At 43.7% G+C, this 23,126-nt stretch overlaps 1 long non-coding RNA gene across 1 annotated transcript in view; it reads right to left on the reverse strand.

Moving 5' to 3' along the window:
• Window positions 1-10,677: 10,677 nt before the first annotated feature.
• LOC115099174 overlaps window positions 10,678-23,126 on the reverse strand; it is a 174,068-nt gene continuing 161,619 nt past the window's right edge. Inside the window, exon 5 of the long non-coding RNA XR_003858705.1 lies at window positions 10,678-11,005. This is a non-coding gene — a long non-coding RNA (uncharacterized LOC115099174). The remainder of the gene's footprint in view (window positions 11,006-23,126) is intronic.

Raw genomic sequence — 23,126 nt, forward strand, 5'->3', positions numbered from 1 at the left:
TTTTTGCTCGAGTAAATACACTTTACTCAAGTAAGTGGGCTTTTCAAAATTGCTACAATATATGCCATTGAATTGTCCATAGGATTTACTCAAGTAAGTGCACTTTACTCGAGTAAATAGCTTTTGAAAATTGCTACGATAGTATGTCACATTTACATGCGTAACTCCTTTGAAAATGACCCCCTAAATGTTTGCTATTCCTATATGCTACTGATCTGTGTTTATACTTGGGTAACATGTCTGTTCTGTATTTCCTACTGTTGAGTTTGGACAACTGTTTACTGGGAATATGTCGCTGTTTGATTATTGTCCCCTAAAAATTAATAAAAAAGGATTACAAACAAAAAAAAAACATTGCTCTTTCGCAAATTCTACACTGACCTTCATACTTCTGAACATTCTCCCAATCGAACTTTCATCCAAAAACCTCAAAATAACTTCTCTCCAACCAGAACAAACAATCCCTCCTCCTCCCACATAATGATACTTTATGGACTTGAAATATTTAACTTCTGTTTAATATGTACATTGTTATATTTTTTCCACAATTGTTAAGAGAGTTTCAGTTTAAATTTTGTAAACCGTTATGATGGCTTTACCGAATGACGGTATATAAAACTCAACAAATAAATATGCTGGATAGTTTCGAGAAATTCACTGAAGATCAGCTATGGTTACACTAACAGAACTCTCATGTGCTGCTTATGCACATCAAAGCTCTTACAGCTACTCCCTGCACCCCTCAAAGTGGTGACAGGCTACCTCATGCACTGGATTTCAACTGATTGGTTCATGTGGACTCCGATGTCACAACATCCAGCGCACTGCTTGAACTAATCAGACTCCATTTCGAGTGAGGTCATTTGTGGAAACCCAACCAGAGGTTTGAGGAGAATTGCATGTGAGCAACTTAAAAAATTTTAAAAAACAATAATGAGTTAAGAAAATAAAATACATTATGGAACTGAATCAGAATGAATAATATTCATGCATGGCTTTCCTTTTAAGCCTGCCTGGATTAACCAGTCAGGTCCCAGAACCATGATGCATGGAAGCCAAGTAAATAAGAAAATACACGAAAACCTCTTCCTCTTGTGTTTTTGGAAACATTTATTAGGCAAGAAAACAATGAGCTGCATGCTTTACCTAAATCCTTTGGCATTTACCCATACATACAGCATCTACTGAGTTGCAAACTTCCAAGCCAGAGCCATTGCTGGAGGTGTCAGCCCTCAGATAGTAAAGCTTCCCTATCCAACATCTTCCCTTTATTGCTAGTAAACTTGCAGGGCTAACTTTTTTTTGGTGAATGTAAAATAAGTAAATAAAGAGATAAGGAAGTGTGTAAATAACTAGGCTCATTTCCTAAAGAAAATGCATGCTAAGAAATGGAAAACGCTTTTAAATTGTCAAATTCCCTCAGGTTTCTCACAGGGGGCAGCTCTAGAAGTGTGGGGGGGGGGGGGAGGCCTCCCCCACTCAGGGTGGTTTGGGTAAAGGCACTGAAATTCACTGTGCTCCCCCCCCCCCCATGCCTCCCCCTCCCATATATAAATTTCTAGAGGGGAAATCACGTGATGCAATGAGGGAAGCAAATGTGAAAATCCCTCTCGGCGCCCAGCCTCTGCATCCAACCCCATCTACACCAAAAAAACAAAATCTGTTTTTTGTAGGTCAGCTTTCTCTGGGGCTTTACTCTACTCTCCCTGCCTGCCTGGAAGGAAGAATGGCCTCTCGTGTGGTTAGAAAGGACAAAGAAAATGGAGAAGAAACCGCGGGGCCCGGAACCTTCGCTGCCGCCAGACACCGACACCTCTGAGGCAGCTCCGGCAGCCGCATCGCTGGCTGTTATTAAGGCAGCCGTGATTGACGCGCCAGGACCAGAGCTGAAAACGATCTCCAATTAGCTCTCTGAGCATTCAGCTATACTGGCTGGCTACGAGACTCGCTTCTCAGAAGTGGAGCAGCGGGTCTCGGACTTGCAAGATGGCCTCCTGACTGCGCAGACTGACATCTCGGCCCTACAGGCCTCGTTGGTTAAACAAGCGGCGCTTATCGAGGATCTTGAAAACCGCTCTCGCAGGTCTAACTTGCGATTTATCGGTTTCCCTGAATTGCTGGAGGAAAAAGATTTGCCGAGGTTTCTGGAGACGTGGCTTACGACGGAGCTGAGCCTTACCGTGACACATGGCACTCTGCGGGTGGAGAGAGCACAACGTCTCGGCCCCAAATAGGTGACTGCAACCCACCCACGTGTTGTCATAGCGAAAATTGTTAATTTTGCACATAAAAGTGAAATACTGAGGGGCCTCCGCGCGGGACGCACCCTGTCCTATGAAAACAAAAAAATGTTAGTGTTTCAGGATTTTTCAGCAGGCAAGTCAACTCAAAGGCACACCCTGGCCCCATACTGTTCTAAGCTAATAAATATGGGTTTGCGGGCTACCATACTTTACCCTGCCCGTCTACGGGTGACTACCCCGACTGGAGTGTGTTGATTCACCTCGGCTGCAGAGGAAAATAAATTTGTTCAAACACAAGAGACATCGGGGACAGGAGCCCTTGGCTGAGATTATCGGCGAGCAGACAGTTAGCCTGTGCCTGGACTCAGGTTCGGATGTTTGCAGTTTTTTTACCTTGAGCTCAGTTGGAGAGCTGGTTTATTTTTTAATTAGTTGGCGATTTCTTACTTTGCCACAGTTCTATCTGACTGAAAGGTCCCCAAGATATAGTTGGCCATGCCATGGAGTGGTAACTTCTTTTTATTTTTTTTTCTTTGCGAGAGCGCTGCGGTGCAACCGGCTTGGCCCACCAGCATGACTTTATTTTTCCCATACATGAGTGACGCTTTTGTTAACATGGGGACCTTTCAGGTGTTCCCTGGCAATTGACCATATAAATTTCAGGGAGTGGACAGTGCTATTATTTTTTCTTTATTATCTGTGCAAGGTGTGGATGGGGTTGGAATGGGGGGGCGGCGGGGTTTGAATGCATTGATGTTCTGTATTGATGTTCTGGGGAAGAAATGGGGTTTGTGGGGGGAGGGATGATAGGGATGGGAAGGGGGTTTAGGGGGGCAGGGGTTATTCTTTTTTTGAGCGAATTGTGTCAGTGTGAGTAGGTACAGCAAGAGCATGGGTATAGTATTACAGGGGAAGTATATATTGATGGTGGGGGCCTCTGCTGGGAGGGTCCCTATCCAGCTCCTTTTGATAGATCGGCAACTGTCTACTTTTAACTATCTTATCACATTAGCAACTCTACTCGAGTAATTTCATGGAATGTGTGTGGGATTAATTCACCGATTAAAAGGTCCAAGATATTATCCATACTAAAACGGAAGTCCACTGACTTGGCTTTTTTGCAAGAAACTCATCTTACTGATAATGAACACGCCAAGCTGTGCAGGACCTGGGTGGGGGGAGTTCATTGCGCCTCAGCCTCATCTAAATCTGCGGGGGTGGCTATTCTGATTAATAAGCAATTACCTATAAAAGTTCACCAAGAAATTAAGGATCCCCAGGGTCGTTTTCTCATATTGGTAACAGAACTTTATAATACTACCATTGTGCTTTGCAATTTATATGCACGCAATACTTACAGCCCTAGCTTCTTTCGAGAAATTTACCGTTTTTTTGCTCCCTTACTTGGCTGACATGGTAATTGTAGGTGGGGACTTTAATACTATTAGAGAACCTCAGATTGATGCGTCTCACAATCACAGACATGAGCCTGGTATGGGTAAAGGCCCGTCAATGTTGGAGAATATGTTGCATCTGGTAGATGCATGGCGAACACTCCACCTCATGGAGAAAGATTTTACCCATCTCTCCAAGGCTCATGCTACCTTCTCCAGACTGCATTATTTTCTCATTAGCAGCCACGCCTTCTCTTGCATTCAAGCAACTGATATTGATGATATCATTGTTTCTGATCATGCCCCAGTCTGGGTAGACCTTCAACTCACAGATTCGCTGGCTACCTCGAGAATTTGGAGGTTTTCCTATTATTCCATGGAGGACGCCCAATTTCATAAATATCTCGTTGGGAAATGGTCTGAGTATGTACAATTAAATCAGGAACATATTGATCAACCCACTCTGTTTTGGTAATTGGCTAAAGCAGTGATACGGGGGGATATAATCTCTTATGTTTCCCATAGGCGGAAATCTCTGGATCAGCGCATTTTGAAATTGAGTGCTTAACTATGTCAGGCACGTGCTAGGGTGGTGGACTCCAATGCGGGGAAAGCTCGAGATGAATACCTTTCCATACAGTACGCGTTAAATTCCTTGTTACACCAGCGTGCTAAGAAAGTCTTTTGTATTACCAGTTTAAGCTCTACCAATATAGCAATAAAGCAGGGAAGATGATGTCCCATTTGCTTACGTCCGCTCGCACGACCCGCTTTATACCTGCACTGCGGTCACCTGCTGGGCAGCTGGTAATGGACACCCCCCTCCATCCTGAGGCTTTTTAGAGCATTTTATTTGACTCTTTACACGACTGAGGGATGGAGTGAGGAGGCGTGTGCGAGGTTTTGCTCTCATTTAGCTCTTCCCTGTTTAACAGAGGCCCAAAAAGAGGAGCTTAATCATCCCATTACGGCAGGGGAATTTAAACTATCTATAAGTCGGTCTAAGCGTTTCAAGACTCCGGCTCTTGATGGCTATTCTGCTGAATTTTATAAATGTCTTAATGAGCAGGTGGCCACTCCATTAGCATCTTTGTTCTCAGAGCTTATAAAAACTGGCTCCTTTCCTACCAATGCCAACCTCGCACACATCTCCCTTATTCCTAAAGCGGACAAAGATCCCCACCTCCCTGAATCCTACCGCCCAATTTTTTTGCTCAATTTTGACCAAAGATTGCTGGCCAAAATCATGGCGGATCGCATGGCAGATCTCTTGGCAGCAATCCTTCCTTCGCTGATTGGAGACTGTCAAGTGGGCTTTGTGAGAAAGCACTATGCTCTTTCCAATATACGGCAAGTGTTGGCAGCTATGGTGATGTGCAACAGATGAATACTCCATACTTGACTATTAGTTTCGATGTGGAGAAGGCGTTTGATCGGGTGGAGTGCCAATATTTATTTTATATTCTGCAGCAAATGGGATTTGAGGGCTATTTTTATAATGCTGTAAAGTTTCTATATCGGGATCCCGCAGCAGTTATCACTGCTAACCATGTGCTGTCAGAACCATTCCCAGTGATGAGAGGCACAAGGCAGGGTTGTCCTTTATCCCCTTTGTTATTTATCTGGCAGCTTGAACCTCTGTTACTAGCCATTCAGGCAAGCCGGGAGGTTAGGGGCATTTGTTTACACTCAAGAGATTTTCAAATATGCAGCCTTTGCGGATGATTTGCTGGTCTTTCTCACTGACCCCCTGAATTCACTTTATCCATTACTGCAACTGATATGGACGATTGGGGCCTTTTCTGGTTTACATTTAAATGAAGGTAAGTCCTCCATTTTGGCCTATCCTGATGCTTTGAAGGAGTGGTAGACTGAGCCCTTTCCTCTACAGTGGGCGGGTGAGTCTTTCCGTTATCTGGGAGTGTTGATACCAAGTGTTCCTCATCAAGTGTATAAATTCAATATTCCACGGCTTTTATGCTACACTCAGGATACTCTAATTGGAAGGTTCTTCTGCTATCCTTGGGAGGGAGGGTGAATTTATTTAAAATGGTTATTCTCCTCAAGTGGCTGTATATTCTCCAAAACTTACCCCTTCAGCTTACTCGCAGAGATTTATCTCTCTTTCGGGCCAATTCAGTAAAGTCCGCGGCGCGCACAGACCACTCGCCTGTGCGCGCGATTCAGTATTTAAATTAGGTCCGGCGGTAGAAACGGGCAAAAGGAGGTGCTAGGGACACTAGCCGTCCCTAGCGCCTCCTTTTGGCCCGGAGTGGCGGCTGTCAGCAGGTTTGACAGCTGATGCTCAATTTTGCCGGCGTCGGGACGCCGGCAAAATTGAGTGTCCGGTTTTCGACCCGACAGCCTCCGGCCGACTTCAAAATTTATTTTTTTATTTTTTCCTTTTTTTACCCTTCGGGACCTCCGACAATATCGCCATGATATTAAGTCGGAGGGTGCACAGAAAAGCAGTTTTTACTGCTTTTCTGTGCACTTTCCTAGTGCCAGAAGAAATTAGCACCTACCTTTGGGTAGGCGCTAATTTCTGAGAGTAAAATGTGCGGCTTGGCTGCACATTTTACTTACTGAATCACGTGCGAATACCTAATAGGGCCATCAACATGCATGTTGAGGGTGCTATTAGGTTCGGCAGGTTGGACGCACGGTTTCCGCCCCTTACTGAATAAGGGGTAAGGGAAAACACGCGTCTAATGGCAGGTTAACCGACAGAGTGCACTGTACTGTATCGGCCCTTTTGACGGGGCTCTGCGGCGCTTTCTGTGGAGAGGCGGGAAGGCCAGGGTTCTACTCTCTTGGCTGAAGGAGCGATGGGGTACGGGTGGTTCTAGTTTAAGCTACATCTGTGTGCTTTTTTGTGGTTCATGAATATAATAAACTTCAGGTAACACCCTTATTTTCTGCTAAAGAATCTTTGGTGCACTATTTCAGAGCCAAAAACAAAGTTAGTATAAAATTATCATCATGAGTGTGCAAGTAGTGAAAAACTCCATGACAGGATAACTGATTCTGATAATATATGTGGTATGTAGAGTAAAACATCTGTCCTCTGTCCATGAGCTAGGCTATAATTGTTTCAATGAATGAATTTCCAAAGGATTTCTGGATTATAACAGGTTAAACAATGACATGCTAATCCTTAATTACAGTAAACACCAAGAGCTGATTAACTACCAATACAGGTTAAGAATGCAATGGAAGGTGTTTTTAGGAAAGAAAAACATGCTGCTCTTTGAGGAAAAGGTGCAACAGAGAGAACATTTACAAGCTGATATAAATTAGACAGTGAAAACTTCAGATTTCTGAAGAGTTTCCTTTCTGCCTCTGACGTTCATTACCAGAGGCTGATGGAGGATGGAGAGGCCAGCATTGGCCAATCATGTCACATTTGAGTGGCAGATAACAAAGCCTATTCCCCCAAATGTTCTGTGGCTTCCTTGCCCCAGAAGTCCTCGCTCTGGGGTCTCAACTTTCAGATTCTGAAAAAAAAAATCTGATAATCCTAGAGAGACCAAATCTAAATTTAATTCTTCTTGTTGCACAATCCTTCAAAGCCTCCCCCAACCCTCTCCCCCTCCCACCTTTTTTGTCAGATTTGTCTGAAAAGGCCTCTTCTGGAGTTTACAAGGTTGCAGAGACCTCTTTCATGAAATTACTGTCCTGCAATGGACCCCAGGCATATTTGCTTTACTCTATCATCCCAGTTTTACCAGCAAAAACGACTGAATTCTGAGCAGACTCCACTGTTAACAAACCAAGGCCTAGATTTACCAATGTCGCAGGGCTCCCTGAATCGTGCGCAGGCGGGGGGGCGAAGCAGGGGGCTGGCACCGCAGAGGTGGGTGGGGGGCGAAGCGGGGGGCTGGCACCGCAGAGGTGCGATCGCTGCCGGCTTTCGCACCCAATAGCGCCATCATAAAAGTTGGTGCTATTGGGCACGAAATGGGCAGCAAAAAGGGTTCTTACCTTTTCGCTGTCCGCGATGTCCTCGCGGCATCCGCCCAGACTCCTCCTCTTCCGGGGCTATTTGATTTTTTAAATCAAGTAAAGACAGTTCTCGGTCAATAGTATAACATGTGGACACTACAATTTTCTTTTGCATCTTTCTATATTATGTACTTCCTGAAAAAGAGCTGTGCACCTGGCGCAGTCGTGATGGAATCGCCTCAAAACATTCACAAATCCAGTCCCACAAATATGTGATTCTTTCCGGAAGAATCTGGAGAGAGAACTTGACCCTGGGCCCATGCTTCCACAGATAAAGCTGAGAGAGATGGGGCCTGCACAAAGAAACACCAAAACACCGGACACAGTCCAGTTTCAATGACTATCACGTGCAGAAGAGACCTAAGCCAGTCAGTCCTAATTTTCACTGTTACAACTCCTGTCCACTCTTTAGGGAGGCACAAACCCGGGCATTCTTTCAAAACCCCGTCCATCAAATTCCCAAAACCTTAATGAAGACATTTTTAACCACAACTGAAGTGGAGTTCTTTAAAGGATATCGTACCTTGCAAGTTCACTGCAACAAAAGCTCCACGGGAACCCTAAACTCTCTGGGGATAGGGAAATGGCAACATACCTGAATGTAATCTGTTTAGAAATGCCCGAAAAAGCGGAACATATATCAAATAAATAAATAAAACTTAACCGAAAACATTGTCATCCAAATCAAGTTTAGGTGGAAAACTGCATAAAGATAAATGTAATTTTAAAAAGTCTTCATTCCCCTCCCTTTCTCATGATGCAGTCATACTGTGCATTATTAGGGGCCAATCCAATGATGGGTCACGCAGCGGCATTTGTGTTTCTTTAATTCTATAGTGGTGAGAGAGACTAATTTTAAAAACAGCAAACATGTATTTGTCTTTCAGGGCTCAGACAAAGGTAAAATCAAAAGAGGAGCTTCTCAATTTTTACCACTTCTAATTACAAATTAGGGGGTCTATTTACTAACCAGTGTTAAAACGGTGCACATTTTGACACAAGTTATTTCCCTTGGATTTTGGAAAAAATATGGTACATGCCATACATAAAACCTGTGCTTGCGCCAGGAATGTACATTGTGGTGGGTGGAAAATCTGTGCTTCCCCAGCTGCAGCAATGCATTATTGCGGCTCTGGGGCTGCATAACATACAGGGGCAGCTAGCCCCGATCCCCCACCCCAATAACAGATAATCCCTCTGGGCCTCCCTGCATAATCCTCCATCCTCACAGATTGCCCCTTTCCTTCCCAAAAGAGGCTGGGCTAGTAACCCCACCCCCAGCTCCAAACCTGCTTCCATCCAAATACAGCAAAAATGACTCTTTCCTGCGGTTCCCAAGTCCCCCTCCAGACCTTCCTGCATCCCTCCTCACCCAGTGTAGCTTCTAAGTCCCCCAGGGTAAGAGAATGCCCAATTGTTCCTGCCCCAATCACAGCAGCATTGAAAATGGGGGAGTGTGGGAAGCATGCCTTGAGGCCAGTGCCTCTTTAGAGACCCAGGGAGGTGGGGACCAAAAACTTAGGAGGTCATGTTGGCCTACCAACGCTCTTGGGAAAGTTTAATATCCCCTTTGAGACATAGTTATCTTTCTTGGGCTTAACACAGATCACAAGGTTCATCGTAATACGTTTTACATCTTTTTAATATTAATGAGCTGCTTTGCATGTACTTGCATGCAAAATAGTTTATTATTTTCCTTGTGTTGGGCCAAAGTTTTGTGATATTGGCAGTGCTCATGTGAACATTGCCAGTATCATGCAGTAATGCATTTTAACGCATGCTAAGGCATTAGCACAGCTTAAAATATAGTTCCCTAAATTTTTTTTTAAAGAAAAGATGCTAAGTGCTAGAATCATCAATTACAAACAAAAATGTGTCCATTGTTTTCTTTCTTTCCCAGAGAAAGACACATGCACTTCTTCTTTTTGACTCCCAGTTTGCAACATTCCAGGAAGGAATTTTGTGTTGGTCTGGGTGATGCTTCTCAACAGTGTCAGTTAACAGCATGTGGCCTGATTGAGATATTCGGGACACTACTTCCGGCAGGTGCCCTTATTTAGAGAAACAGAAATAGTCCAGTGTTGAAGGCCCTAACTGTTTTAATTATCTTAACAATTTGCACAGTAAGCATGGATCAGTAACAAGGAGAAATCTTATACAGCGTTGACCAACATGGGATTAAGCAGCTGAGATTAAACGTGAAACACAGAACAGCACGCCACTTCACGGATAACAGGGTGGTGGGCACAGAATGCTAGACCATCTGTTGTTGGTCCAATGTCCAATTCTGTCTCCACCTTGGGGATGTGCATTCATTGGAAATGAAATGGGGAATTTTAATAACATTTCCTGTTTTGTTTCATTTCATTTTTGAGAAAAAAAATAAGGCTGTCACTACTGCCCAAAGAAAACTCCTACTCTCAATACCTCCCCATATCCTCCCCAACCCCACTCCTATCCTCCAACTCTCATACTTTCTTATTAAAAAGATCTTCACAGGATAGGAGTGATCCCTGGTCACTCCTGCCTCTTAGCCACCGCTTTTGCTGATGGCATTGACAGACCAATGCTGATGTCATTTTGTACAATGGCGATGACCTCAGTTAGCCGTCATCATTTGCAATGGTGGCAGTTGCAGGGCAGGTATAACTGGTGATTGCGCCTGCCCCATGAACAAATGTTTAACAAGAGAGTAGGAAGGTTGAAAGGTGGGAGAGAGCAGGGAAGCCCAGGAGAAAGAGGTGGTTGCGTACCTGACTTTTTTTTTTTAAACTTTCCTTTTGTTTTTCATTTTGTTTCACTTTTTAAATTCATTTGCTGTTTGGGGTATTTTCGTTTTAAAGTAATAGAACAAACAACAAACGAAACAGAAAAATAAAACAAAAAATAAAATGAAAACACATCTGTGCACATCCTAACCCACATAACACAGAAACGGCCGTACTGCCTTCATTAATATTTATGCTTTATTCTGCTCTTAAACTCACAAAAAAAAAAGTCAAATGGTACAGAGTGGTTTCTTAATAGATAAGGACTCTGCTGGTCTCACTAAGCAGCAGTTTGAACCAGAGCCAACTTAGGACTCATTACGCATCAGCAATGCAGAAAGGCAGGACTTTCCAGGGTTCGCCTGCCTCACAAGGCAATCGAGGGGAATGGGCAGTGGAGATCACAATATCCGAACAGATACGTAATGTTCTGGATGGGTTCCCGAGTTACTCCTTTCTGTTCGATGTTACAGGTTGCTGTAGCCAAGCTTGATAACCACCACCCCATCTTCTGGGCCAGCTAGAAGGCACGCTTCAGACACATGGGCAGCATCGAGTAGGGGGTCTGCATAGACATTTTGTCCATTTTTGTTTTCTTTTTTGTTTTGTTGTTAAAACGGAAAACACATGAAAGGAAAAACAAGTTAAAATGTCAGATTTAAAAACAAACAAAAAAAAAACTCTTCTGTGCCTCCCCTCTGATCTCCCTCCACACTCCTCCAGAACCGTGTTACCATGTTTTTTTTGTACAGAGATAGTTCCTGCCCCTGGAAATGGGGCTGGCAGACTGAAGCCAGCAGCATTGTTAACGTCATCTGTACAAATGGTACCGGCCTGGGTCTAGGCCTGCCTGCTGCCATTTTGTATGGAAGAAATGAACAATGGTCGGTTGGCTCTATTTCTAAACTTAGCACAAGTGGGTAAGGAACAACCCCTCACGGTGAGAGGGTTCAGAGGATCAGAAGGGAGACCTGAGGGGGGATTCTTTTTCTTGTCGCCAGCAGAAACATTTTAAAACAACACATACTAAATTATGTTCATTTTTCTTTTGTTTTATTATAAAAATAAATGGGAAATTTTGAAAATTTCCCATTTCACTTAAATGAACGCACATCTCTGTCATCTAGGATTAGCATGAAAAAGATCCCACATTACCGTGAGTGAGCAGAAGAGGAATGCTTTAGGACCAACTGATGCCAGCATTGACGCAACGAGCGGAAGCCCAAGCCCATGCAGATGCCATGCTAATCCCTCTGAGTGGCAGAGACGTGGACAAGTTATCCAGCATCCAAATGATAGGCAAAATAAAAAAGGACCCAGTTTATTTAAAGTCAGTCTTTCACTTGGTCTGGCATCATACCAAGGTGGGTCTGGAGACAAGCGCACCCACCCCCAAGTAGAGGCAGGAAGGATGAAGGTGAACAAACAGGTTAAGTGACCATCAAGCATGTGAGAGGCATTATAACTGCTTGACAGCAACTTGTAACTGTGGATTGTGATGGCCTATCTAGACATGACGGGCTTGCTTGCCAGACACTAGTACAATCTATTTAACTTGAACTTACAGGGCTCAAAAGAATTAGCATTGGACTCAATAGAATCAGCATAGGGGAAGATGGAGCTGGTATTGGCTTAAGGATGGGAGTTTATAGAATCATCCCCAGAAAGCAGTAGAAAATCAGAGAGGGCAGATGGAGCAAATACTCTTTATCTGTTACAAGTAGGTCAATAACACAGGGCTACAACAATTTGTTTACAGGAGGTCAAGAGACAAATAGAAGCCACTGCCCTTTGTCTGGGGTAGGTACCCAAGCCAGTAGGCAGTAATGGGATTTTTATTTGCCATATTCAGTGTATATGGGGGGTGAGGGGGGAGTTGGCTGCCTGGGCAGCTTTGCCCCCAGAGAGGGTAGTCCTCCCCAGGACAGGTGAAATGACAATTTGCAGGCACTGGAGAGAGATCCATTGCTAGCTGGCCAGCAGGATCAAGGATATAATGTAGTGTTTGCAATACAACACCAGGGATCCAGTGGGGGCTCCCGAGGACCCCTAGGGCAGACTCTGATTGGTCCACTACCCCTGGGGAAAAGAAAAACATCTCTTAACATGCGCATGCTCCAGCCATGATTGAAAGCCTTCTCCACTCCCTTCACAGCTGGAGAGTAGCAGGGAAGGCAGAGGACTGTGATGGAGAAAAGAGCCCTGCCCATACTCCAGACCAGCCTGGCCCAGCCGTTAGCTACAGTGGAGAAGAAAAGGCAGACTGCAGCAGCAAAGACCATCACCTCCTGACCTGGCCTGACCCCCCACAGTGAGCCAGAGGAGAGCAGGAGAGGCAGATTGCTGCACTGTGAAGACTGAGCCCTATCGCCCACCTCCTTCCCAGTCTGGCCCCGCAGTGCACAGAGCCAGACTGCAGGAGCAGCCAGGTCCCAATGGAAATGGAAATAGGAAGGACCATCTCCTCATCTCCTTCCTATGCCAGTGGAGCAGGAATATCGGCTTAGCTAGCAACAGGAAGAGAACAACAGTGATGGGGAGGGGAGGGAGGTTGGCCCCCATCCTAGCCAGCAGCAGGAAGGTCCCCGCAGAGGATGGAAAGAAGGCACAGAGCTAAGAATGTGAGAACACGTTTTCACTTTCTTAGCTGTTGGGAAGGGGAGTCAGAACCAATGTAATTTGAGAGGGGGCAAGGGAAGAGAGGTAGGAATTAATGAGCAGGGCTGGAGATAGCGGGAGAATGGAAAAGCATGGCAGCAGCAGTAGAAGCTACACATGCACATTTACATATGCACTCACATGCTGAAAAACAGCAAAGGGGGAGAAAGGGGGAGGTGACGGGAAGCCCCTCCCCCCCAGTCAGCTGTGACATTGGAAGGGGAACCTTCGCCCCCCCCACCCCGATTGGCCACAATATTGGAAAGAGACCCCCCCCTCCAGTACTGTTCCAGCCCCATTAGATCCAAAGTTACCCCCACTTAAAACATAGTGAACATCATAGGTGTAATGAGATTGGATCCCCAGAAAAGGAACAGATCCAGGGAATGGGGGCAATGAGCTTTCACCCCCAATCATTGGTTAAGCCAGATAGATAAGAGATTACAATTGCATGGCAATGCTCCATACGATAGCGCCAAGTTGATTCTGCAGGCTAAGGATCTAATAACTTCACTAGGTGCTTAACAAGGCATTGACCCAATTCTTCCAAGATGGCCAGGGCACAAAATGTAGACAAGGTTGGCTTGGGTATTGTTTTGTTTTGTGTTATTCATCTGGGGCCCAATATTCAGAGTTATCTGGCTAAGTAAGTTGGATAAGACTGATTTGGCTAACTCACATAGGATAGTCCTGAAAATATTCCCATATTCAGTGCTATTTAGTCTAATCCGGCTAAGTTAAACCTGCTGTATGGCAGGACTAACATCTGAATAACTTAACTTAATAAGTCCAATTTGACAATTATCCAGCTAAGCTATCCGGCTAAATAGCGCAGTCCCGTTATGCCCATTGCCCATCCACTGGATATCCAGCTATCTCCTTAGTTGAATAAGTGGCAGCTGCTGAACATAGCCAGATATTCAGCGGCTGCCAGCTGGATAAGTTGCTACTTATCCAGCTAAGTAGCATTCGGCAACTTCTGAATATTGGGGCCCCGTTTTCAATTAATAGAGCTGAAACTGCGTACTGGGTGTTGCATAACTTTTGCCCCCCCCCCCCCCCCCGTGCCCCACTGGATTATCCCACTAATATAATTTTTGTACCATTTTTGTAAGCCATTCAATTTGGAATTTAACTGTACCTTACATATTACTTAAATTTATTATTTATGGCCGGAATGTACAATCACAAAAACCAATGTCAGATGGATCATATTAAATGTATTGCATTTTGTGAGGTACGTGATGCTAGAGCAACCTTTATTACGTAAAAGTGGATTGACAAAAAATTAGGTTGAAGTGAAAGCTGGGTTCAGAGGACATGGGGCAAGTGTTTTACAGAATTTGGTGATGGTCGACCGCTAAAATTGTTTCAAGAAAGCCAAAACATTATTATTAAAAATTCCAGCAACAAGCAGAAAAAAAAGCTGTTACCAGGTAACACAAATGATTTTGGATTAGAGGAGGAAAAAAGTTGATAGAGGAAAAGTTTATTGTTATGGAGCCAGTGCTGGTATCCAGGCATTTCATGTTATTTCAACACAACTGAAAACCAAAATCCATATCCAAGACAGGCTCTGGCTGGCAAACTGGCTACAAAATTGGGATGAAGAGGATTTCCTTCCCTTAGCAACTTCCAATGAATTTTTCATATGGTCAGTTCGAAAACCAAATTTTCAAGATGATTGAGTTTGGTCAAATCTTTGAATAAAATTAGCGACAATGAACAATATTGCCAAATTGTCAGAAATCTTACTTGCATTGGTCTTTTTGTCATGGTCACAGTGAAGAAAACATTTTAGGTAATCAAAGAACATGGGGAATTTTGGGATTTTCGGAAACTGATTTTAGCCAAAAAATGTTATCCCATTTTTGAGTGATCTGGAAAACCTTTTGCTGGTTGGTGAAACGACCTTTGTCCATGATAAGGCGCCATGCATGCGAGCCAATGCCACGCACCAGCTGCTTAAAGAAAATGGCATTGATTTTTGGGGTAACGATATTTGGCCAGGGAACTCTCCAGACTTAAACGCTGCTGAAAAAATATGTGTCATTATTAAGGATGAGGTGGAGATTTTAATGTTGAAGGAAAGTGGTCAACAACATTATTCCACTGTAACTTGCACCAAAATTTAGAATTGGTCTTATTAAATTTGGAAAATGGTACTGATTTATTTCAAGATTTGTTGTGTTTCTAGCTGCCAGGCTTAATAATTCTTCATACTTGTTTGTACCCCTCTGTTGCAGGGTATACAGGTGACACAAGGGTGAAGGTAACAAAGTAATCCAGGGCAAAATACAGACCAATTTGAATAAAACTGAGAAGAGAAAAAAAAAAGTCAGAAAACTGACTGGAGAACCCTGCATGCAGCTTTGGGAAAGCGAGGAACAAGCTTCACACCCAGAGGCCAACCCAAAAACAGAAAGAGGAGGCAGAAGAGGAGAGGCCACAGGGCATAGGGAAGCTGGAGGTGGATGAATACTTTCCCCTAGGAAGACAGAAAGAAGGAAGATTGTGAGTACCAGAGAGCGAGAGAGAGAGAGAGTCCCAGGATAAAGCTGTGAGGGAACCTGACTGCCATCACTGGACATGCAGCATATCTGAAAATCCCTAGGAAAAGGGGTACTGATAAGCAAACTGGAACTACCAAGCCAAAAGAGCCAAGTGGAGTGGTCACAGGACTACTCACACCCACTCTGGCCTGTCTATGTTATAAAGCATGTAGGAGAATTTAGGACATCAGTGAATATTTTAAATGATGGATCAATGAAGGACTGCTGATTATTGGAAAGGGTATGTGCTTCAGTGGAGTAGGCGCCAAACCATTTGTGTTTCTGTGAAAAATAGAAAAAGTGAAAGTAGACAAAGCCCATGGGGCTGGATACTAGGATCAATCCTAGACTATTAAAGGAGCTCAGAAAGGTTTTAGCAGATCTACCTGTTCCATGGATCTTTGAAGACAGGAGTGGTTGCAAGGGACTGGAGAAAGGCAAATGTTGTTCCATTTTATAAATGTGCTAATAGGAAGATTGGAAATTACAGGCTGGAAAAATAAATGACGTGAAGGACAGTGAAGCATCTCAAATCCAGCAGATTGTGGGATCTAAGACAGAATAGTTTTACCAGAGGCAAATTGTGTCAGACAAATCTGAATGACTTCTTCAGTTAGGTGACCAGAGAATTTGATAGGGGGCCAGTTTTAGATGTTTAGGGACCTTCGTTTTCAGTTTTTATTTTTTTTTCTGAGAATTTCAATGTTATAACAAAAAATCAGTGGAAAAATGACTTTCCACTTAGTTTTCTTCTGTGAGTTATAACAAAGTCATTTTTCCACTAATTTTTTATTACATTGAAATTCCCAGGAAAAATAAAATAAAAACTGAAAACGAAGCTCCCTATAGATGTGGTAATTGTAACCTCTGCTTGCAATTTGCATGGGTACAGGGGCACAATACACAAACTCCAGTCTCTCGTACCCCAACTCTTTGACCCCAGGGCCAGATTCTTATACAAGCGGGGGGAGGGGGGATTTCTCCTCCAAGGCTCTGGGGTAGCAGGGGTGAAATTGTCTCTGTTACCTGGGAGAGGTATGATTTCCTTTTCACTTATGTCACGTGAGTGCCAAAAAACAACACAAGAGACTCTGGTGGCATGTCCAAAAATAGAGGAGTAGCTTAGTGGTTAGAGTAGGGGCTACTAACCAGGGTTCAAATCTTACTGCCATTCCTTGTGACCTTGGGCAAGTCATTTTACCTTCCTTTGCCGAAGGTTAAAAAATCTTAGGTTGTGATTCCTCTGGGAATAGGGAAATACCCACAGTACCTGAATAAGAACATAAGAACATGCCATACTGGGTCAGACCAAGGGTCCATCAAGCCCAGCATTCTGTTTCCAACAGTGGCCAATCCAGGCCATAAGAACCTGGCAAGTACCCGAAAACTAAGTCTATTCCATGTTACCGTTGCTAGTAATAGCGGTGGTTATTATCTAAGTCAACTTAATTAATAGCAGGTAATGGACTTCTCCTCCAAGAACTTATCCAATGCTTTTTTAAACACAGCTATACTAACTGCACTAACCGCATCCTCTGGCAACAAATTCCAGAGTTTAATTGTGCATTGAGTTAAAAAGAACTTTCTCCTATTAGTTTTAAATGTGCCACATGCTAACTTCATGGAATGCCCCCTAGTCTTTCTATTATCTGAAAGAGTAAATAACCGATTCACATCTACCCATTCTAGACCTCTCATGATTTTAAACACCTCTATCATATCCCCCCTCAGCTATCTCTTCTCCAAGCTGAAAAGTCCTAACCTCTTTAGTCTTTCCTCATAGGGGAGCTGTTCCATTCCCCTTATCATTTTGGTAGCCCTTCTCTGTACTTTCTCCATCGCAATTATATCTTTTCTGAGATGTGGCGACCAGAATTGTACACAGTATTCAAGGTGCGGTCTCACCATGGAGCGATACAGAGGCATTATGACATTTTCCGTTTTATTCACCATTCCCTTTCTAATAATTCCCAACATTCTGTTTGCTTTTTTGACTGCCGCAGCACACTGAACCAACGATTTCAATGTGTTATCCACTATGACGCCTAGATCTCTTTCTTGGGTTGTAGCACCTAATATGGAATTTAACATTGTGTAACTATAGCATGGGTTATTTTTCCCTATATGCATCACCTTGCACTTATCCACATTAAATTTCATCTGCCATTTTGAAGCCCAATTTTCCAGTCTCACAAGGTCTTCCTGCAATTTATCACAATCTGCTTATGATTTAACTACGTTGAACAATTTTGTATCAATGCAAATTTGAATATCTCACTCGTCGTATTTCCAGATCATTTATAAATCTATTGAATAGTAAGGGTCCCAATTCAGATCCCTGAGGCACTCCACTGCCCACTCCCTTCCACTGAGAAAATTGTCCTCTGTTTCCTGACTTTTAGCCAGTTTGCAATCCACGAAAGGACATCGCCACCTATCCCATGACTTTTTACTTTTCCTAGAAGCCTCTCATGAGGAACTTTGTCAAACGCCTTCTGAAAATCCAAGTATACTACATCTACCGGTTCACCTTTATCCACATGTTTATTAACTCCTTCAAAAAAGTGAAGCAGATTTGTGAGGCAAGACTTGCCTTGGGTAAAGCCACTTAGAAGTGCTGGGAGTATAAAAAAATAAACTTCACTGAAAAGTGTTCTTTGATAAGTCAATGGCACAGTTCTTCTCACCACAGATGGCATGACCGGTGGGGCAGGAGTAAGATGGGATTGTTCCTTCCCCTCTTTCGGCTCTATTAATGCAAGTCAGCTGTTGGGGGACTAGGAGGGAGTACCAGGAGATTTGGGGTGGGGGGGGGGGGATTAGAGAAAGCCCAGGATACTTTCTTGTAATTGGACAGCATGGATTTAACTTCAAATGGCGGCTGGGGCAGGGCTGACTTGTGGTTTTAGGAACACTGCTGTTAAATTAGCTTCATTTGCAAAAAGGCAAACTTTTCTCCCCCAAGCTTTCAACAATCTTTCGTAAAATATCATGCACTAAAACCAAATAGAAACAAACAATGAAAAAAATTAAGTTTCTCGTTTTGTTTTGTTTTCAGAAACAAAATGAAATGAAATCAGAAATCTTGTTGACATTTCCTACTTCATTTCAAATGACAGCATATCCCTGTTAAAGGGCTGTCAATTGCTTAAGAGCTAAGCTTCAATATTAAAAGATGTAGAGATTCAATTCTGGTGCAGTCGTCCAAAGGAGTGGTACACAATAGAGATGAGTTACTGATGTCCACCAAGCAGGCAAGAGACTTCAGGATAATTAGATCAAATAATTAGATCAAATAACAGTGCAATAAGGAGATGGCCAGAGCCGGAAGGATGCTGGGGTGCATATGGAGAGCTATAACTCACAGGTAAAAAGAGGTGGTTATGCTGTTGAACAGGTCACTGGTGAGCTCTCTCTTGAAGTACTGTGTTCAGTCCTGGAGGCCATACCTCTGGAAGGATGCAGAGGGGAGGCAAGCTTAGAGAAGAGCTACCAAAATGGTACAGGGTCTGCAGCAGGAGTCCTATGAGATGAGACTTCAGGATCATATCATGATCCTAGAGGAGAGGAGAGAAAGGGGAGATATGATAGACATATTCCGTATCAACAATGCAGAAATGGTAAACCCTATTCACTGGAAAAGAAGTTCTAGAACAAGGGGGGGGGGGGTCATGATATGAGCTGCTGAGGAAAGAAAGTTCTAGAACAAGGGGGTCGTTATATAAACTGCTGAGGAAAGAAAGTTCTAGAACAAGGGGGGGGGGGGTCATGATTAGATCTGCTGAGGAAAGGAAGTTCCAGAACAAAGGGGGTAATGATTAGAGCTGCTGAGGAAAGGAAGTTCTAGAACAAGGGGGGTCGTGATATGAACTGCTGAGGAAGTAGACTCAGAAGCAACATCAGGAAACATTTCCTCAAGAAAGGGTGCTGGATGTGTGGGATGCCTTCCCAGAGGGGAGCAGTGGAAGTTAAAATGCTAAGAGACTTCAGAGGCATAGAATAATCACAGATGATCCTTAGTAGCAAAAATAGTGAAGAGAAAGCAGAAGAATTAGTAGCAGCTGGTTCTGCTTGGCATGTTGCAAGTGCAGTAATGTGGAATTAGCAGCTCTAGCAGAAATACGACACTCAAACAGCTAAGTCTATCAGGCAGGCTGCAAAGACAGAATGAATTAATAGCTTGGTCTGTCTGGTAGGCTGTGAGTACAATAAAAAGAAGAAACACAGGTGCTGACATAACTGGGTCTCTGGCAGGCTACAATAAAAATGTAGAAATTCTGGTGCGGTGCTATTTACTTCCAGTCCTCGAGGGGCGCAAATGGGTCAGGTTTTCAGAGTATCCCTGATGGTCATGCATGAGATAGGTTTGCACGCATTGCCTCCCTTGTATGCAGATCTATCTCATGCATATTCACTAGGGATACACTGAAAACCTGACCTGTTTGCGAACCTAAAGAGCTGGGAGTAAATGCCACTGTTGTAGCGGAAATGCAGGCATTCACATAGCTGAGTCTATCTAACAGACTTAACTGGTAGTTGGGAAAGACCTCGGGGACCTAGGAATAACAGCCATACTGGTGCTTCTGGTTGTATTGTGGGACCCTGTGATTGGACATGGAAAGAGTGGATGCTGGGTGTGAAGTAAAAAGTGGCAATTGCATGCTCAACTTCACAGGACAGTGAAGTACAATGGAGAGAGGCAACAAAATGGTCTTAGATAAGGAGCGGTATCCTACATTCTCTATGGCTGGCAGCTGAAAAATATCTTTGGCAGTGTGGAGAGGAATAACTGGGCAGACTGGATGGACCAGTAATTCTCTCTCTCTTCTGTCACCTATTATGTAGTTACTATGTTAATGGGGCTCAGTCTAACTATTTGTGTGGTTGTATATTGTTCATACATCTTGGCAACAGTAGCTGAAATTGGCCAACTAAACCTAACAGATGCCGTTTCAGGCAAATACTCTTGAAACTGGTAGTGACGCCTGTCAAAAATGATGGGACTCAATGACCTTCCTCCTACTGAAACCCCCCACCCCCACTCCAACAGCCTGACAAAACCTCCTTCTACCCCAATCTCATGAAAACAATGGGCACCCTCCCCCTCCCCACGTCTGGAGCCCTGGCCCCAGCTGAATTTTCAAAAACCATGGAATTGTGGTTTCCCCATATTCCCAGTGCTCACCCACCCCTTGCCCTGTACCCCAGGACAAGCTGAAACTTGAGGAGCAGGAGTGAGGCCCGATCGCTCCTGCCTCGCCGGGTACAGCACTGCTCATGATGCCAGTGAGCCTCGATCCCATTTTGCGCATGTGCTGAAGAGAGGAGTTTAGCCCCACTATTTGTAAATAAAGAGCACCGTTTGCAAGCAGCGCACACGCTTGCTGAAAGCAAACGCATGCTGTGTGCAAATAGCATAGGCTAGTTCCCTGTGCAGAGTGGGCCATGCATGCCGGTATACGAACATCATAGGTCCAAACTGGCAAACTGCTTTTTATATATATTTAGGGATGTGTGGACAATACGATTTCCCTCCAGAGGTATGACTTGACCCCTAAATGTTTAATATTAACAGCTGAATTCTGCAAGGCCCATCTAAGCTGCCCATTTTCCCTTCCTGTACTCTGGACCCAAGACCTGTGTTTGTGATGCGAGGCAGGCCATGCAACATGTTTTGGTCTGCCCATTGCTTGAAGATGTCCTTGCACAGTGCAAGATCTTGTTGAGGTCAACTCACAGACATCAAAAAGTACTCATCGGAGAATATGAGAAGAAAATTGACTTTTTGGCAGAAGCTTCATGATGAGCTACTTTCAGACTGCTGTCTAGAGATGAAAGCTTTTATATACCTAGGTTGTACCACGGAGTAAACCAGCACCCCCCCCCCCCCCCCTTCAGAAATGAAATGTAACATTTAAAAAAACACAAAAACCCAAGGGAGAATGGGTATGTATTATCAGGAGGCAGAAAACTCAGACCACCTCATAGATTTGGTGTCATGACAGAAAAGGAAGCCGCTGAGTGTGATGTTTTGTACATTTTGGCAGAACAGTTTCAACAGAAGAAAAATCCTGGCAGCAAAATCTTGCTCTTGGCCAGAGATCAGGAGAAATGTGCTGTTAACTTGTTCTGCAGCTGCTGATACAGCACCACCTGCACAATAAACTGAGATTCTGCCTCGAGTCTCGTAGCCATCTCAGGACTAAGGGGAAACTGTTGAACAGCACTGGGGTTGGGGGTTTTTTTTGGGTTTTTTTTCAGTTTTCTAATAGGACATGACATTCTTTGACAAGTAAAATACAGGATGCCAAACATAACACAGAAGGTTCTTGGCAGGCGCCAGTTTAGGTTTTGTAACTGTTTCAAGAAATAGTCCTTCCATACAGGTGCCTTTTCATAATTAGAACTGTGCGGCAAACAAGCCAAGAGCATTTGCATCACCTCTTGTAAGGCAATACCGAAAAGGCAAAGTTTCAAATCAGTTCCAGGCAAAAACAATAACCTAGCTCCAGCCAGCTAAGAGCCCAAGTGATGCAAAAACAAGTCCTCAGCCAAATCCATCCTAGCAAGACCAGGTCTGTTATAATCAGTAAATGGGGTAAACCTCATGCCACATGAAAAGGGAAGCATTAAACTTACCGACAAACTCATTATAAGCAGCATGCTAGGAAAAGCAACTCAAGGTTAGTCCCAGAAAAAAAGTTGCCTTCTTACTTATGTAGTATCTATCTAATGAGAAGCTAGACAAAACTATTGATGATGTGCTGATGCAGATACAAATCTACTGCTATTCACTGTCACTTAGCAAGTGCTACCATAAACATGGCAACTATCTCAGGATTTGCCACAGGACACCTGAACCACCCCTACTGACCTCCACAGTGACATGCTCAAGGTCCTTGATCCTAAATGCCTGTCCCTGGTAGCACATAGAGGAAGACAACTATTGAGTTTCAGTAAAGAATGAGAGCACACGGTCAGTAATGTGATGTTCACCTTCAGTTCTGTGACCAACTAAGATGAGTTTATTAGACAGAAAGAGAGAGAGAGAGAGAGAGAGAGAGCAAGAAACCTGAATAAAAAAAAAATATGGCCACGGAATCAGTATAGGACAGGTACTCTGAGAGGGTACTATGGTTTTCTACTTTCTACAATGTTCAGATCTTACGGATACATAGGATCAAGGACATGAACCTCCAGAGCTACTAAATATTTACAAGCAGAATAGCCTTACTGTATGTACCCTGCCTCCTCCCCTCTATTCCAGGATCCTCTGCCTCAAATCACGCAGATTATGACAACCTAATGCACAGAATATGTCTGTTACTATTATTATCATCATCTTGATTTGTAAAGCACATGTACTGCAGTAGTAAGAAGAATACCATGGTATGTACTCCATGTACTTGGCATATTATTGAGTATTATTTCAAGATTTGAGGAGAAGAGGTTTACGGGTCTTTAAATTTGTGTTGATTTTATTCCTCTCCACATTTCAAATTTCTC

The sequence above is a fragment of the Rhinatrema bivittatum genome, chromosome 9 (assembly GCF_901001135.1).
Source record: "Rhinatrema bivittatum chromosome 9, aRhiBiv1.1, whole genome shotgun sequence".
In the NCBI taxonomy this organism is placed as follows: Eukaryota; Metazoa; Chordata; class Amphibia; order Gymnophiona; family Rhinatrematidae; genus Rhinatrema; species Rhinatrema bivittatum.